Source organism: Paroedura picta, chromosome 3 (genome assembly GCF_049243985.1).
Source record: "Paroedura picta isolate Pp20150507F chromosome 3, Ppicta_v3.0, whole genome shotgun sequence".
NCBI lineage: Eukaryota > Metazoa > Chordata > Lepidosauria > Squamata > Gekkonidae > Paroedura > Paroedura picta.
The window spans coordinates 162,947,060-162,954,008 of record NC_135371.1 but is presented as its reverse complement, the minus strand read 5'-3'; positions in this window follow the sequence as shown (position 1 = coordinate 162,954,008).

Here is a 6,949-nt window from a genome sequence, read left to right as displayed (position 1 = left end):
CTGTGAAAAATAAAACTGCCTTTCTGTTTCATGGTGGTTCCCTTCATGGATCTTCCAGTTCCCCAGAGAAACTGACAAATTGTGCATCGTCCATTTGACTTGGTCAGTTCTCTCAGAGCTCGCTCAGCCCTAACTCCCTTTCAGGGTGTCCATTGTGGGGAAAGGACGGGTAGGTGATTGAGTCACAATCTTCCCTTCTCTACTACCTGTGACCAGAAAGTACTGATTTCCAGGTTTTTCTTTTTAAGAAAACTCTAAAGAAAGGCCAGGGGAAGAGAGAAACAGGTTTAGCTTTCCCCCTTGTGCTGTTTTGTTGATCTAAATCCCCCCTCCCCAGATCCTATTTGCTCCACAGGAATAAAAAAGGAGGGCATTATAAGACTTCTGTTTCAGCTTTTCAAACTGATATGGACAGCAGTTTGGAGGGTATAACGTAGATCATAGAATCACAGAATCATAGAGTTGGAGGGGGCCATACAGGCCATGCTCAACGCAGGATCAGCTCAAAGCATCCTAAAGCATCCAAGAAAAGTGTGTATCCAACCTTTGCTTGAAAACTTCCAGTGAAGGGGAGCTCACCACCTCCTTAGGCAGCCTATTCCACTCCTGAACTACTCTGACTATGAACATTTTTTTCCCCTGATATCTAGATCAGGGGAGCGGCATAGAGGGGAGAGTTAAATGCCCCCCGCCTCGCATCACTTCCCTGATAAACCTAGGATTTTCCTGAATGTATTGACTTGACAAGCTGATCATGGATCTCCCTGAGGCAAAAACGGTTCTTCATGGTCCATATCTATCACAGGCTCTTCTTCTTTTGCTGAGCTTGACTGGTTTTCCCTGGACAGTCGAGGTGGGGTTTGTGTGTAATCGTGGGGAAAGTAATGATGGTGAGATGGGCTGACAGGATATCTCTAGGCTTTGCATCCAAATCCAGGCACAGTCCAGCATAGTGGGAAGCAAACTTATGGGGAAATGTCTTAGAATCATAGAGGTGGAAGGGACCTCCAGGGACATCTAGTCCCACCCCCTGCACAATGCAGGAAATTCAAAACTACCTGCCCACCCATAGTGACAGAATCCCTGGCCAGTCTGGCCTGGAAGAAATTTTCTTCCCAATTCCGTAGCGATCGGCATCTCCCTCGGCATGCAAGAAAGGGCCACAAGAGCCAAGCACCAACACGATCCCTTCTGCCCACCCACCCACCCACCCACCCACTCACAATCTGGGTGTCTTCTCTCACACTACTTTGAGGAGAGTGTGGCTTTGTTTAAAGTGGGCCAAGAAATACGCCGTGATCTGTGGTGATGCGCGTTGATCGAAGATCCCCCAAACGATCATAGAAGCGAATCAAACCGCCTGTGTAGGTTCAGCCTACATAGATCCCATGGGATGAAATCAATTCAAAAGAAATTCTGTCTAAACATCCGGAAGGAGTTCCTGGCAGTTAGAGCAGTTCCTCAGTGGAACAGGCTTCCTCAGAAGGTGGTGGGTTCTCCATCTTTGGAAATTTTTAACCAGAGGCTGGATAGTCATCTGACAGAGAGGCTAATTCTGGGAAGGCTCAAAGGGGTGGCAGGTGACAGTGGATGAGCGATAGGACTGTGAGTGTCCTGCACAGTGCAGGGGGTTGGACTAGATGACCCAGGAGGTCCCTCCCAACTCTATGATTCTAGGATTGCATATGAGAGAGCAGGTGCGTGTCCGATGCATACACCTATTCCGGTTCAGACTTGGCTCTGCCGGCATGGCTTGCGCAGTTCCTCACGGGGAAAAGACAAAAGCCCTGTAAGGGGCGACGAATCTTCGATGCTTCTTTAATCCTCGAAGCCCTCTCCCCACATCACACCCCGTAAACAGGCCTGCCAGGAAAGGACGGAACTTGGGAGCAAGATGAGAAGGCGCCGTGGTCTGGCGCCACATGGTTGATCTGTCTGCTTCCCTGCCTGACTCCCCCTGGATCCTGATGGCTTACCAACTCCGTGTGCCCTCGGCTCACACCCGGTCAAAGAATAGCCCCTGTGTTTGGTCGAGCAGAGCTGGGGGAGAGCGGGAGGTAAAGAAAACCCGGGACGGCAAGTGCTGAGCCGAGACTAAGGGCTGCCCAGGGAAGCATTTATTTTGATTAGTGGCTCTTGGCCCAGGATGCTGTTTCAGCGAGCAGATTCTGTTTACAGAAAGGGGTTTGCTCCAGTGTAGGTTACGCAAAGGCCGAGCTTCCCTGCAGGAGACAAAACAAGCTGGTGGGAGAAAACAGGAGGACTGGGGTGGGAGAGGCTTGATGCCAACGCTGTGGCTTCCGTGGCCCTTAAAAAGCCGTGAGACAGCAGTGGCAACGACAACAAATACCCAGCCAGCCTGTCTTTTAGGGGGGGGCTGCTCGGCATTACTTAGCGTGGATTAATTTCAGAGGGCCGTTTGGGCTGGTCCGTGGCAGGAAAAGCCAAACAGCAAACCTATGGCACTTTATAAAGACCATCAGATTTATTTAGCTTAAACGTCAATGGCTAGAAGCCACTTTGTAGGAATTTACAAAGTGGGCTCCAGTCTATGAAAGTGCTTCTGAAAAAACTCAGGGCTGTAAGAGCGCTCCCTGAGCAACATGAGCAGATTTGGCTTAAGGCAGAGGTTCTCAACCTCCCTAATGCTGCGACCCTTTAATACAGTTCCTCATGTTGTGTGACCCCCCAACCATCAAATTATGCCAGTGTTCTTTCACAGAAATTAAACCAAAACTGACCAATGGCGTGAAGATCCATTGTTCATGATTGTATATAAGTTGTTTTTTTTCCCGGGGTTTCTCAGTTCAGCTCTGTGTCTTGTCCCACCATGCCGATCTCGCTCTTTTCCGCTGCTCCAGACAGACGAACGCTCTGTTTCAATCTACCCTACAAGGCTGTTGTGTGGATGGCAACCCCCTCCCCCGGCCAAGCTGCTTGCCCTGCCGCGACCCCTGTGAAAGGGTCATTCGACCTCCAAAGGGGTCCTGACCCCCCGTTGAGAACCACTGGCTTAAGGGGACGCATGCTTTATGCGCCCATGTATAATGCTCCTCAGCTCTTGCTCTAAGATGGCCTTTGAAGCCAGGAGGTATCTGTGGGCAGGGAAAGCCAGTTTGGTGTAGTGGTTAGGAGTGCGGACTTCTAGTCTGGCAAGCCGGGTTCGATTCTGCACTCATCCAAATGCAGCCAGCTGGGTGACCTTGGGCTTGCCACGGCACTGATAAAACTGTTCAGACGGAGCAATAATATATCAGGGCTCTCTTAGCCTCAACCACCTCAGAGGGTGTCTGTTGTGGGGAGAGGAAGGGAAAATTGATTGTAAGTTGCTTTGAATCACATGAGCCCTGACCTTGGGCCAGTCACAGTTCTTTCAGAGCTCCCTCAGCCTCACCTCCCTTGTTTGGGGGTCTGTTGTGGGGAGAGGAAGAGAAGGCAAATTGTAAGCTGCTTTGAGACTCTTATTCTTCTCCCCTTTTCCAAATGGAGTTCACCTGTAGCTCACCTGGAATCCAGCCTGGGAGGTGATGACAGGGCCCCCCTGCTGCCTCCTCCCCCACAGCCACCTGTCTGCCAAGCTGGCACTCCAAGTGCCCACATGGGCCACATGGGCAGTGAGCCAGCCCTTTTGCTCAGTTACCCAGAAGGCCTTGGGGAAAGCTGACTCCGCTCAGCCAAGGGAGAAAACAGACAGGCACATATATATGTGAGAATTAACATCTGTTTGAGTTTGGCCACGTCAGAGAGGTCCAGCTGGGAGTCGGCTGCCTGAAGGACCCCAGCATTGAGGGATCCCTTTCTTTCTGGGGATCCAGTGTGAGTGGCTGGATCTGCTACCCTATTGGTGCCCCTGTTTGGCTAGACCCGTGACCTACTTGTGTATTTGTCAATTAAGTGAACGTTACAACACAAGTCTCGGTTGCTAGCCTGCGATTAGGTTTGGGTGCAGCCCCCAGAAAGAGAACTCCTCTGATGAGTTGATGACAGGGCCTCTGGAACTGCTTACTGCTTGAGGAATTGGGGAAAATGTCCCTTGTTTTCTTCATTTATGCCTAGTGAGGACCCGGAGAGACGTACGTCACTCTGCTCTCCTTTGTTTTATTTTCTATGAAGTAGGTTAGGCCAAGAGCATGTGATCACCCAGTAAATTTCCATACCAAGGTGGGGATTCGAACCTGGGTCTCCTAGATCCTAACCCTCCATTCTCACCACAAAACCACACCGTCTGACTTGAGGAATCAGCACTTAAGGAATCAGGGAGTGCGTAGCTGTAAATTACTTATGTCTCCTTAACTTTCGCCGTTCTGTTGTGGTTGCGGGCAGCACAGCTAAGAGCAGTAATATGAAGCATTATGTCCCTTCTGAACAATTGTTTATCATTTTATTATTTAAAACATTTTAATGCAGCCTTTCCACCCGATCGGGCGGTACGTCAAAAACATTAAAACATCGGAGCAATTAAAAATGAGACTAAGAGACTCGAAGCAATTAAAAAAACAGTTTTCAGTTCAGTTCAGTTAAAAGCTATAAACAATAAGTAAGTAAGTAAATAAACAAACAAACAATTTAAAATACTGATGTGAGGAGTACATGCGATTATGTAGCACTATGTACTTTTGGAATTGTGGACTGGATTAATAATATTGGGGTGAAAGGTTATGATCTCACGGAGGAAAAAAGAGGAGAAAATACTTAACCCCAAAAATTGGAATCTAGAAACCCCCCCAAAATAAATAAATAAATATCTTATTTACATACCGCCCTTTAATGGTTGGCTCAGGGTGATTGACAGACTTAAAAACAATTATAAACAATAAAAACATTTTAACATGAATATAAAAAAAAACGCCTCCCCTTACGATTTAACTCTATGGGGGTTGAACTGAAGGGTTTCCAGTCTGCGGAAATATGAAGAAATACAAAGAAATATGAACATGCAGCTTGATAGTGCAAAAGCCATGTGTAGAAAAATGAAAAAAAATTAATATGAAAAAACACATGTATTTATTTGCAATGAAAGTTAAAAGCACAATGAGGCCTTACTACAAAATCAGTTCTACAAATCCCAAACACGGACCAAACAGCCCCTAGACCTACGCTATGATCTTGCCCATGTGGCATCCGGGTTGTATGTTTGAAGCAAGTGATAGTAACGAAAAATCTCCGTAGGCTGGCAGACAAATCTGCTTTCAAGTATTTGTGATCGGGGTCAACATTTCTCACAAGAGGTCATATGATAACCAACTTCAAATACTTGAGACGCTGTCATAGACCGTTTATTCACTGGGAACTTCACTGCCCCACCCCCCTATCAGGAGCACAGATAGGGGGTGGATGAGGTGCACCGGGCCAAATGCTCCCCCATGTGGGTGCAGAAAGAGGTGGGGCAACCTGCCATGACTAAAACTCCAGCCTGCAGCCCGGTATAAAACCTCCAGTGCATAAACGGTCATATAGAAGATGGAGCAGAGTTGTTTTCTGTTGGCCCAGAGGGTCAGGCCAGAACTGGCCATGATATACTTTAACTTGGATTAAGATTGTGTATTTTGACATTGGTTGAGTCTGCAAGTATAATAGAATGTAGGCTTCATTATATTATAATCGAATGTATGTAGTTAATGCTGGCTGTAGGTTTTGAAAGCTTGAAGCTGCTTGGCAATTGCTGCAAAAATTAATGAAAAATAGAGGTATGGAAGCTGTACTTTAATAGCCTTTGTACTAAATATACTGGCTGTATTCTCATAGGTTACAATTGTGATATCTTAATAATTATTATTATTCATAATTCAGGACTTGCCACTGAAGAAATATTGGCAATTGAAAACAGCTGATATCTGTACTGGCAGAAGTCCTGGTGAAACAAATAAAACTCATGGAAAGAAAGGACATTGTTTGAACATCTATTTATCAACACTTTATGCCATTGGGATAGCTCTTCTTTCTCCGATGTACATTTGGAAAATTAGACAGTCAGATGTGGTTCTCACGAAGCAAGACGTAATGATTCGCAGTTCTTTTCTGCAAACCAGCTCTAGTTCACCTATAACTGTGATTCCTAACGTGTGGGTCGGGACCCCATTTCATAGAATAGAATCACAGAATCATAGAGTTGGAAGGGGCCACACAGGCCATCTAGTCCAACCCCCTCAACGCAGGATCAGCCCAAAGCATCCTAAAGCATCCAAGAAAAGTGTGCATCCAACCTTTGCTTGAAGACTGCCAATGAGGGGGAGCTCACCACCTCCTTAGGCAGCCTATTCCACTGCTGAACTACTCTGACTGTGAAATTTTTTTTCCTGCCTGCAAGCGGCAGCAGGTGGCAGCGGGCAGCAGTGGGTGGCGGCAGGTGGCGGTGGGCAACAGCAAGCAGCAGGCAGCAAGCAGCGGCGGCAGGCAGTGGCTGGCGGAGGAGGAGCCATTGCAATGGCTGCCTCCACACTGCCCGACCGTTGTGCACTTGTGCGCATGTGAACATGCGCGTGCTTGTGCGCACGCAGACCCCACCACTGCCGCAGCTGGGGTCACCAACTCAGAGCGGTTGAAAACCGCTGAGCTATAAAGTCCTGAATCAGGGTACGCTGACTAGCAAGGACCGGGCAGGGCAGACCAACATAATGTGCAGAAGGGTGTCCGGGACACCACAGCCGTACAGGCAAACTCTCTCTGAGGATGGAATTTGACAAAACCTGCCAGGAGTCACATTTGAGGGACAGACATTTAGTCTTGCCCAAAGCAAGGCCTTCCTTGCCGGAAAAGAGCCAGAGGAATATAAGTAAGGAGGGAGAAAGTTGTAGGATGCAGGAATACCCCCAAAATTTAGAGCAGCAGGGGCTACAAGGAACTGAACTTAGACACTGGAGTTCCAGATCCTCAAATCTCCCTGCAATCATTTTGTATATATATATTTCGTCTTGACTCGAGAGCCCCAGGGTACATCGATGCCTGTGCT